This window comes from Malus domestica, chromosome 01, assembly GCF_042453785.1.
Source record: "Malus domestica chromosome 01, GDT2T_hap1".
Lineage (NCBI taxonomy): Eukaryota > Viridiplantae > Streptophyta > Magnoliopsida > Rosales > Rosaceae > Malus > Malus domestica.
This window is the reverse complement of record NC_091661.1, coordinates 1,070,921-1,083,565: the sequence shown is the minus strand read 5'-3', so window position 1 is coordinate 1,083,565 and position 12,645 is coordinate 1,070,921.

The window sequence follows — 12,645 nt, the reverse complement described above, 5'->3', positions numbered from 1 at the left end:
TGACTCCCATAGAAATAATGCGTAAATTGAATCCTTTATGCATAAGCAGAAAGGTGATTTATGTATTTCATATTGTATGAAAAACATTGATATGAGTTGTACCTAGAACGGTACAAGACGATATCAGTGCAAGCCCAGGATCAGAACCATGGCAACTGTCAAGTGAGTCCTTAAGTATTTAATAAATACTAAAGGATAAATTCCTCAAAGATCGAGGAAGAATTAGAGTAACGTAATGGAAGCGTAAATGTATTAGATTATGAATCTAATCCATCATTGGATGTTTCTTCATTGCGAATGAAGAGATAAACAAATATCTCTTTATTATGACTAAAGAGATATTTGGATGGAAACATTAAAGAAATGACTTTAGTGTGTTCCATTATGAATGCAAGATATATTACCATATAGAAGTTTACAACAATGTTGTTTGGATGGGAAAGTTCATTTATGAACTCTCTATTCGATTCCAACCAGAAAGTGTATGACACTAATGGGGCGATAGCTCAAGCCTGGGAATCAAGGTCTCATCAAGATCCGAACACAAATGAGAGACTGAACCACATGATTGAGAATCATGTATAATGGTGACATCGATATTCTCAACGTTGCTTCTATGGATAACATATAGATATCCATTGTCTAGGCCTACTTTTCAGCCATTTATGAAATGACTACAGAAGAGGTATCATCACTGATGACCAATGCTGATTGGCTCTAGTGCAAGTGGGAGATTGTTGGAAATGTGCCCTAAAACCAATCATATGATGATACTTTACGGACATTTCAAATGTTAAACTAATCTAGTTTAACATATAAAGGGCAAAGATTATTGTTTGAGCCGTCTCATATAAATGTTATATGCTGAAACGATAAAGTCCAAGGAATATGTGATTGGGAGAATGCAATCTAATGAAGTTAGATTAATGAGACCATTCTTTCGTAGACACATCCTAAATGTTCCTGATCATAGGATTACCAATTGGGCATTGACAGTCCGTTAAGATCAGTACGTACTGTGTCTTCTCTCAGGGAGAGTGACTAGTCTCGAGTCATTGGTGTGTGTGACATCAAGACAAGTACGTAGGTGCTCAATAAGAGAATGAGTTCACTGAACGTGATCAACGAAGAGTTCTTATATTCCATGTCACATGAGAACTCATGGTTGGGATAATGCAAAGTAGTCCTTTGACCTGAGGCATCACAGTTGTCTTGTGGTTAAGTCCTTAATCTTTGATTATGTCTAATTCACCCCCTCGGGGTGTCACGGCATCGTTGGGGTTAAGCCACTTAGCTATGGAGACAAGTGAATGCGCAACAAGGGATCTCTAACCTTCAAACAGTTGAGGGAGAATACTCTATGATATGATTTGGAATCTCTGGCCAGAGTATGAATGAGATTGGGGAATGCGTTCCAAATCACATTCAAGGAAATCATATAAGCAAACGATTCACATTGGATAGTAGACATGAGTAAATAAACTATCATACCAAACAATGTGGTCAAGAGTATTAGATTAGAGAAGGACCGTATTGCATTTGTAATCCCGAACTGAATAGGTTCTCTAACCTCTTCTGATTAGCTTGGGTAACCATGACATGCTGCTAGGCGTCAACCATGGTTTGTGGAAGCCCTATACGTGTATAACCACTAAAGGGAGAATTGAAAATTGTTTCAATTCACAATCGATGTAAAATGGTTTTAATCGCCCACTGCCTCGCTAAAAGGAACCTAATGGATCGCACACCATAAAAGGTGGAGATTGAAGATTAAACGGAAATGAGTAAGAATGATTAAATGGTTTAATCATTTATTTATGGCAAGGATTAATTAATATGTTAATTAATCAAACGAATAAGTTCGTTAAAGACTTCGGGATAGTTTTGGACCTTAAGGCCCAATGGGCTTCGAACGTCAAGCCCATTAACTTAAGTTGTATGACAATTTAATGAATAAAGATTCATTAAGGCCCAAAAGCCCAAATCTCTCTATATGGCCGGCCATGAAGATGAATTAGGGTTTTTTGGTTGTTTAGGTCACTTAAAGAAGTGACTATATAAATGACTTTATAGCCAAATATTCATTATGTGATTAAGGGTTTATTTTGGGTGAAAATGGGTGAGAATTGTCTCTCCATTTTCTCTCTAAAGAGGCCAACACCTTGGAGGGTACATCTAGCAATCCTACTACTCCAAGGTCACTCATTTCTTCTACAATCAAACCTTGGTGAAGAGACTTAGAGGTTCCCTATTTTGGGAACTTGGAGAAACCTATTTTTCCATCCAAATCCATGGATCTAAGAAGCAAGGAATGAAGGCCCTATCTCTTTGGGTGATTAGCCTTTGCTTATGCAAAGAGGAATCTACAAAGGTAATAATTTCAACTCACTTTGTTTTGAGTAGATTATTGGTTCACCAATCTACTAGGCTTTGAATTTCATGGTCATGTTTTGTTTTTGAGTACATACAAGCATGATTCCGCCTTTAATTGTTAATTGCATGCTATATGATGTTGCTCAAATGAACATGTTTTTTCAAAATAAATCCTTCAAGTGGTATCAAGAGCCTAGGTCTAGTAGTTGGTGAATCCTTTTGGGTTTTGTAGTTCATAAGTTTATGATTTAAAAGTTGTAATTGTTACAAGCTTTATTCTTGCTTCTTTGAATGTAAATTTTGTATGAAAATTTGCCATCTCAAATGTTGTAGATGTAGTTCATATGAGCATGAATATTGGAGCTAAAATTTGGTGTCATGATTTTGGGGATTTTCGGCCAAATCCAAAGGGTGATTTTTTGGGTTCATGTTTGTCTTGTTAAAATGGTTTTAAGGTGACTTTTGGAACCCCTAAGTACCCTAGGATGTTAGCCTCATTTTGAATGATAAAAATTTGAGTTTTATTGCATGAAAACATTCATGGAGCTCTTATGGGTTTTCATGGATGTTCTTCATATGTTCTTGATGTTCTTGCCAAGAACACAAAGGTTTGTGTTTTGATTCAAAGTTTTGATTTATTTCATAAAGTTTATGATATATGTTTTTCAAATGATTTATCATGTATTTAAAGTGTTAAATATTTGTATAAATGATGATGGAAACATCAATCATCAAAACATATATTATTTTTATGAAAGTATTTAAAGTGTTAAATATTTGTATAAATGATGAAAGAAATATCAATCATCAAAACATATATTATTTTTATGAAAGGTGAAAGCACTACTTGATTGTTTTTGACAAAACTAATAAATCAAAACACCCACCACTCCATTTTATCCCTAAAAACCGGCCACCCTAATAAAATAGGGTATTTTTGGGGCTTTTATGCAATTACATAAAGTTTTGATACTTTTGTGTATTTGAACTTTGACCCGAAAGTTTACGTTTTGACGTTAAGGCCTAAAAACGCTAAAGGACAAATTGTTTTGCTCCTTTAATGAAGTTTTGAATTTATTTAAATTTTGGGTTCTAGTTGTATTTACATGAAGTAGTGACTTTTGTGTTTTTACAAAGTGACCCCAAAAGTTTATGTTTTCGCAATATGGCCCAAAAAGTTGTGGTTATTGCATGATGGCCCAAATAGGATGAGAACAAAATTGTTTTGTCTCTTTAAATGAGAATTGGATTTTCATTTTGTTTAGCTCCACTTAAATCAATTTTATGGATACAAAAACCAAATGAAAATGTTGCATTCAATTAATTAGTTAAAGCGTTAATTAATTAAAGGATGATTATGAACCTAAGCCTAATATAATTGAGCTATGTGAAAGGCGTTTCAAATTTGTTTGAACCATGGGAATGTGTAGATTAGATTTTGGTTGTAATTTGATTTGATCAAATGTTGTAAAAGGGCATAAGTCCTTCTTTACTTTAAGGTAATTTGTTTTATGCAAATGTTGTAATGAGCATAAGCTCATCCTTTACTTTGAAGTATTTCTTTCTTGCTTTATATGATATGCATGAAAATGAAGTAATTGGGTCCAACGCCCCTAAGACAACACACCTTAATGTGATTAAACGCGTAACTAAAATCAATCTCCATCCCTAGACCGAGATTCAACACAAGGCTCGTGTTGAATCTAAACAAAGGTTCATAGTCATCCTAAGGCCCTAAGGCAACTATATAGTCCATCAAATGAATGCAAACCTTATGTTAGTAGTAACATATACTCTTGCTTTAAAAACCGTTTTAAAAGCATAGTGGGAGTATTATGTACAACTAAAACAATCATATGGACCAATAGTTGTAATAGGACCAAAATTGTTTTAATAGAGATTAAAATGTATATTGATATGTGATGAGACCTAAAACCCTCAACCAAACCAATATTAAGTTGAAAGCGTGAGAGTGCTTAGAACATTCTTTCGTGGCCTTCCACCATGGTAGTTCCAATCGTTTATGACTTGTACACCGGCTTCACCCTATCATGGGGAAGTACAAAGTGCATGCTTATACTCAGGAGGAGTCTATATAAATATGATGAGGTGAGTGTAGGCAACGAGGATGGCCAATATCGTATCATCGTGAGGCTATTCTTGAAACCCTTCATGAACTAAGCATGGTGGGAATGACTTAACTAAGTGCAATGGAACCAATATCATATCATTGTGAGGTGACATTCTCTAGAGGCCAAATAAGATGGGTACTTGCATTAGTTGCAAATGAGTAAGCGTACTCTCTCATTATTATTAATGCTAGCCAATATCATATCATTGTGAGGTGGGCTTGGTAGTAGTGAGCCTCCCATAACCTACTAAGAGTTTCATCCAAAACTCTCGAATTCCAATGAGGGATATGGAATTTGCCAAAAATAGTAGGTGATGCTATTTGATTTAAAGACCCGAATCAAATAACTTAACATCAATCAATTTATATACGTTATGTATTTGTTTACCAATATATTTGCAAACGCTATCCAACACTTGACAAATAAAAGCCGAACGTTTAGTTTACGGACTTGGTACTACAAAACCATAGATTGTCTTTAATGGCTTGTAAATGTACCTAAGTAGTCTCATCCTCACAATCTTCCTATTGATAATGTATCATTAGAAGAATATGTTAGAAAAGGTCTATCATAGAGAGGACAACACTTTTAATGTCATAATTCTTCAATTACAAATTGTTGTATGAAGAAATAAGAGTTGCTTTGAACAACCCTTAGTCAATACAAACACTTAGTGCTTATTTCTTTGTTAATTGAACAAAGAACTTGAGAAGTAAGCACAAGGGCATGGACACTTTATGTGCCATGATTCTTCACTTACAAATTGTTGTATGAAGAAATGAGAGTTGCCTTGTACAACTCTTGAAAGTTTGTAATTATGTTTAGAACATAATGGTTGGTTGACAAAAATAGTCCATTAACATGGACTTATGATGATTTTGAATCATTGAGTGTTGAAGTGTTAAACCACTTAACGAGACGGAAACTAGGCAAGGACTTCACCTTTGTTTCCCTATCCTAATGGTTCACTAAGTTTATGGTAAACTATGTAGTGAACAATAACCACATACTCTCCAAATTGTTTGATGTGTATAACACAATTGAAAAAGGTTTCAAGAGAGATAGTGGGAGTTTAGGGACCATGACTATTGTAGTCAAAAGGAGAAGTCGAATGAAGAAGATAATAATAACTCCAAGGGAACAAACTTTCTTTATGAAAGGATGGACATTGGAAGGGGTATTTGCAAGAAATGTCTTGCAAATGTCAAGAACACACCTTTCGAAGGTGTTGTAAATTGTTCTTGAAAAGTTCAAAACAGTTAGTTCTTCTACTTAAATGCATGATTCCGTATTAGTAACTATGTTTTACAATCGTTGTAAAAGTGTGACTAATAAGAAGTAGAAGATATATGAGAGAAGATTAGGTGCTTCACATTCGGAAAGTGAATAAAATATAGATCTCTGCGAAAACAGATTGTACTTACTTCCTCATATGAACTACCAAAGAAATCGGAAAGCCAAAGATCGTCTTTACATTCCAATTTTAAGGAATTTAATTCCATCACTATAGTAGAGATGGATAAATGTTTTGTTTGACAAAGCATTGTTCTTTATTAATCAATGATTGGATTATAGTAATCTAATTGATTGTCTCTATAGTAGAGATAATATGGTAGTGTTAACTGTTTAGAAAATAATGATGCTTAAAACCCAAAAGGTTGCAAGGTAGTGACTAATCCCAACTGAGTTGTGATACCTCTAAAAACATAAGTTATGGGTTGGTGAAAGATGGATGCTTTGGATCGTTAGATCCGGATCCAATACCTTCTTGTTAAAATTGTATAGAGGCGAAATGTTCGAATCTTTATTCTTTTGGAAAGAAGAAAGAATCACAAGGTTGGTGAGGTTAATTCACTTAGATGTTAGTGGCACTTGTCCACGACATAATACTACTCATGTTATATGACATTCACCGAAGATCACTCTCGGTTGGACTATAGTTTATTTTGAATAAACACAAGTTCGAATACTTTGTAAAATGTTTCAAAGAATTCAAGAAATGTAAATAGATGAGTAAGACGTCTAAAGTATTTATCTCCTTAGATTTGATCCAAGGAAAAGTAACACTTTAGATGAGTCTCTCCTTGAAAGATATCAAGGAAAGAAGCATCATGAGATAATGTATTTCTCCATTAGGAGAAGAACGAACTTGAATAAGATTTAGTTCGTTAGATGTTATCTATTACCCATATATAAGATATATACTTCTAAAACAATATGATTGTCAATTAGAAGATCTTCCAAAATTTTCATAACTCCATAAGATGTAGTTGAAAAGAAAGACAAATCTTAAGCATGTTAAGATTTGGGGTTGTGTGCTAATAAGCAATATTTGTTTGATAACAATCTTGTGGGATATCCTTAAATTAACTTTTGGATATCGCTTCTATAAACCAACTAACAAATGTTGTTTTGTTGGGTAGTTCATTGTAATCCTACAATGTGATTTGCCTAAAAGCAAATGAACGAGAGATAGAACTCAAAGAATGTGTTCTTTGAGAGACAAGAAAGTAATCAACAAATATAACAATCTAGTTCCTATACCAAAAGCTCCAAGGTAGTCGAGAAGGATTTATAAATCGTCTCAGTTGAATGGTTTGAACTTTATGACTATGTCATAGAGTTGCACCTCTTAATTCGAAAGAAATAAGAATGAAAATCCTTATGACTACATTGAGTGTATATATGATAGATGCTCAAGGAAATGGTAAAGTACCATTTGACCCGAAATAATGAAACCTTCATAAGCTAATTGGTAGCTTATGGTGATTACAATCAAATAAAATGGTTGACTTTGAAGAAACCATCTTTGAGAAAGTCTTGGTTTCAATTAATTCGAAGATTGCTAGCTACAACTAAATGATGATTCAATGTTTGGACTAAGTTGTAGAGATCCATCCATCGTGGATCTTAGCAAGCTAGTGGGAGCTATTTGCATTTTATGAGGAAAAAGGATCAAATCGTTTGATTTCTCATCAAGATGTAAATGAATCTTTTGTTTACGAGTTTTACAAAAGATTAGTGGGAGTTAATCATGTTCCTAAAATTTAAGTATATATGATATATTAATTTTGGAAATGAAAAGAATACTTCTTCGTTAAAGTTATGACTTTAATACATTATATGAAGATAGAATGTATATGGGAGATATAGTCTATATACATGGGATGGAAATCTATAATGATATATTTCATGATATAATTGGATTATATCAAATCCCTAATAATAGACAATGGATGCTAGGAAGTTTCTCATATGATGATAAACTTCAATAAGAAGGACGATTCTAGTGAGACTAGCAAGTTGCCCTTCTCAAAGGGAACGTACCCTTTGACTCCCATAGAAATAATGCGTAAATTGAATCCTTTATGCATACGCAGAAAGGTGATTTATGTATTTCATATTGTATGAAAAACATTGATATGAGTTGTACCTAGAACGGTACAAGACGATATCAGTTTAAGCCCAGGATCAGAACCATGGCAACTGTCAAGTGAGTCCTTAAGTATTTAAGAAATACTAAAGGATAAATTCCTCAAAGATCGAGGAAGAATCAAAGTAACGTAATGGAAGCGTAAATGTATTAGATTATGAATCTAATCCATCATTGGATGTTTCTTCATTATGAATGAAGAGATAAACAAATATCTCTTTATTATGACTAAAGAGATATTTGGATGGAAACATTAAAGTAATGACTTTAGTGTGTTCCATTATGAATGCAAGATATATTGCCATATAGAAGTTTACAACAATGTTGTTTGGATGAGAAAGTTCATTTATGAACTCTCTATTTGGTTCCAACCAGAAAGTGTATGACACTAATGGGGCGATAGCTCAAGCCTGGGAATCAAGGTCTCATCAAGATCCGAACACAAATGAGAGACTGAACCACATGATTGAGAATCATGTATAATGGTGACGTCGTTATTCTCAAGGTTGCTTCTGTGGATAACACATATAGATATCCATTGACTAGGCCTACTACTCAGCCATTTATGAAATGACTACAGAAGAGGTATCATCACTGATGACCAATGCTGATTGGCTCTAGTGCAAGTGGGAGATTGTTGGAAATGTGCCCTAAAACCAATCATATGATGATACTTTACGGACATTTCAAATGTTAAACTAATCTAGTTTAACATATAAAGGGCAAAGATTATTGTTTGAGCCGTCTCATATAAATGTTATATGCTTAAACGATAAAGTCCAAGGAATATGTGATTGGGAGAATGCAATCTAATGAAGTTAGATTAATGAGACCATTCTTTCGTAGACACATCCTAAATGTTCCTGATCATAGGATTACCAATTGGGCATTGACAGTCCGTTAAGATCAGTACGTACTGTGTCTTCTCTCAGGGAGAGTGACTAGTCTCGAGTCATTGGTGTGTGTGACATCAAGACAAGTACGTAGGTGCTCAATAAGAGAATGAGTTCACTGAACGTGATCAACGAAGAGTTCTTATATTCCATGTCACATGAGAACTCATGGTTGGGATAATGCAAAGTAGTCCTTTGACCTGAGGCATCACAGTTGTCTTGTGGTTAAGTCCTTAATCTTTGATTATGTCTAATTCACCCCCTAGGGGTGTCACGGCATCGTTGGGGTTAAGCCACTTAGCTATGGAGACAAGTAAATGCGCAACAAGGGATCTCTAACCTTCAAACAGTTGAGGGAGAATACTCTATGATATGATTTGGAATCTCTGGCCAGAGTATGAATGAGATTGGGGAATGCGTTCCAAATCACATTCAAGGAAATCATATAAGCAAACGATTCACATTGGATAGTAGACATGAGTAAATAAACTATCATACCAAACAATGTGGTCAAGAGTATTAGATTAGAGAAGGACCGTATTGCATTTGTAATCCCGAACTGAATAGGTTCTCTAACCTCTTCTGATTAGCTTGGGTAACCATGACATGCTGCTAGGCGTCAACCATGGTTTGTGGAAGCCCTATACGTGTATAACCACTAAAGGGAGAATTGAAAATTGTTTCAATTCACAATCGATGTAAAATGGTTTTAATCGCCCACTGCCTCGCTAAAAGGAACCTAATGGATCGCACACCATAAAAGGTGGAGATTGAAGATTAAACGGAAATGAGTAAGAATGATTAAATGGTTTAATCATTTATTTATGGCAAGGATTAATTAATATGTTAATTAATCAAACGAATAAGTTCGTTAAAGACTTCGGGATAGTTTTGGACCTTAAGGCCCAATGGGCTTCGAACGTCAAGCCCATTAACTTAAGTTGTATGACAATTTAATGAATAAAGATTCATTAAGGCCCAAAAGCCCAAATCTCTCTATATGGCCGGCCATGAAGATGAATTAGGGTTTTTTGGTTGTTTAGGTCACTTAAAGAAGTGACTATATAAATGACTTTATAGCCAAATATTCATTATGTGATTAAGGGTTTATTTTGGGTGAAAATGGGTGAGAATTGTCTCTCCATTTTCTCTCTAAAGAGGCCAACACCTTGGAGGGTACATCTAGCAATCCTACTACTCCAAGGTCACTCATTTCTTCTACAATCAAACCTTGGTGAAGAGACTTAGAGGTTCCCTATTTTGGGAACTTGGAGAAACCTATTTTTCCATCCAAATCCATGGATCTAAGAAGCAAGGAATGAAGGCCCTATCTCTTTGGGTGATTAGCCTTTGCTTATGCAAAGAGGAATCTACAAAGGTAATAATTTCAACTCACTTTGTTTTGAGTAGATTATTGGTTCACCAATCTACTAGGCTTTGAATTTCATGGTCATGTTTTGTTTTTGAGTACATACAAGCATGATTCCGCCTTTAATTGTTAATTGCATGCTATATGATGTTGCTCAAATGAACATGTTTTTTCAAAATAAATCCTTCAAGTGGTATCAAGAGCCTAGGTCTAGTAGTTGGTGAATCCTTTTGGGTTTTGTAGTTCATAAGTTTATGATTTAAAAGTTGTAATTGTTACAAGCTTTATTCTTGCTTCTTTGAATGTAAATTTTGTATGAAAATTTGCCATCTCAAATGTTGTAGATGTAGTTCATATGAGCATGAATATTGGAGCTAAAATTTGGTGTCATGATTTTGGGGATTTTCGGCCAAATCCAAAGGGTGATTTTTTGGGTTCATGTTTGTCTTGTTAAAATGGTTTTAAGGTGACTTTTGGAACCCCTAAGTACCCTAGGATGTTAGCCTCATTTTGAATGATAAAAATTTGAGTTTTATTGCATGAAAACATTCATGGAGCTCTTATGGGTTTTCATGGATGTTCTTCATATGTTCTTGATGTTCTTGCCAAGAACACAAAGGTTTGTGTTTTGATTCAAAGTTTTGATTTATTTCATAAAGTTTATGATATATGTTTTTCAAATGATTTATCATGTATTTAAAGTGTTAAATATTTGTATAAATGATGATGGAAACATCAATCATCAAAACATATATTATTTTTATGAAAGTATTTAAAGTGTTAAATATTTGTATAAATGATGAAAGAAATATCAATCATCAAAACATATATTATTTTTATGAAAGGTGAAAGCACTACTTGATTGTTTTTGACAAAACTAATAAATCAAAACACCCACCACTCCATTTTATCCCTAAAAACCGGCCACCCTAATAAAATAGGGTATTTTTGGGGCTTTTATGCAATTACATAAAGTTTTGATACTTTTGTGTATTTGAACTTTGACCCGAAAGTTTACGTTTTGACGTTAAGGCCTAAAAACGCTAAAGGACAAATTGTTTTGCTCCTTTAATGAAGTTTTGAATTTATTTAAATTTTGGGTTCTAGTTGTATTTACATGAAGTAGTGACTTTTGTGTTTTTACAAAGTGACCCCAAAAGTTTATGTTTTCGCAATATGGCCCAAAAAGTTGTGGTTATTGCATGATGGCCCAAATAGGATGAGAACAAAATTGTTTTGTCTCTTTAAATGAGAATTGGATTTTCATTTTGTTTAGCTCCACTTAAATCAATTTTATGGATACAAAAACCAAATGAAAATGTTGCATTCAATTAATTAGTTAAAGCGTTAATTAATTAAAGGATGATTATGAACCTAAGCCTAATATAATTGAGCTATGTGAAAGGCGTTTCAAATTTGTTTGAACCATGGGAATGTGTAGATTAGATTTTGGTTGTAATTTGATTTGATCAAATGTTGTAAAAGGGCATAAGTCCTTCTTTACTTTAAGGTAATTTGTTTTATGCAAATGTTGTAATGAGCATAAGCTCATCCTTTACTTTGAAGTATTTCTTTCTTGCTTTATATGATATGCATGAAAATGAAGTAATTGGGTCCAACGCCCCTAAGACAACACACCTTAATGTGATTAAACGCGTAACTAAAATCAATCTCCATCCCTAGACCGAGATTCAACACAAGGCTCGTGTTGAATCTAAACAAAGGTTCATAGTCATCCTAAGGCCCTAAGGCAACTATATAGTCCATCAAATGAATGCAAACCTTATGTTAGTAGTAACATATACTCTTGCTTTAAAAACCGTTTTAAAAGCATAGTGGGAGTATTATGTACAACTAAAACAATCATATGGACCAATAGTTGTAATAGGACCAAAATTGTTTTAATAGAGATTAAAATGTATATTGATATGTGATGAGACCTAAAACCCTCAACCAAACCAATATTAAGTTGAAAGCGTGAGAGTGCTTAGAACATTCTTTCGTGGCCTTCCACCATGGTAGTTCCAATCGTTTATGACTTGTACACCGGCTTCACCCTATCATGGGGAAGTACAAAGTGCATGCTTATACTCAGGAGGAGTCTATATACATATGATGAGGTGAGTGTAGGCAACGAGGATGGCCAATATCGTATCATCGTGAGGCTATTCTTGAAACCCTTCATGAACTAAGCATGGTGGGAATGACTTAACTAAGTGCAATGGAACCAATATCATATCATTGTGAGGTGACATTCTCTAGAGGCCAAATAAGATGGGTACTTGCATTAGTTGCAAATGAGTAAGCGTACTCTCTCATTATTATTAATGCTAGCCAATATCATATCATTGTGAGGTGGGCTTGGTAGTAGTGAGCCTCCCATAACCTACTAAGAGTTTCATCCAAAACTCTCGAATTCCAATGAGGGATATGGAATTTGCCAAA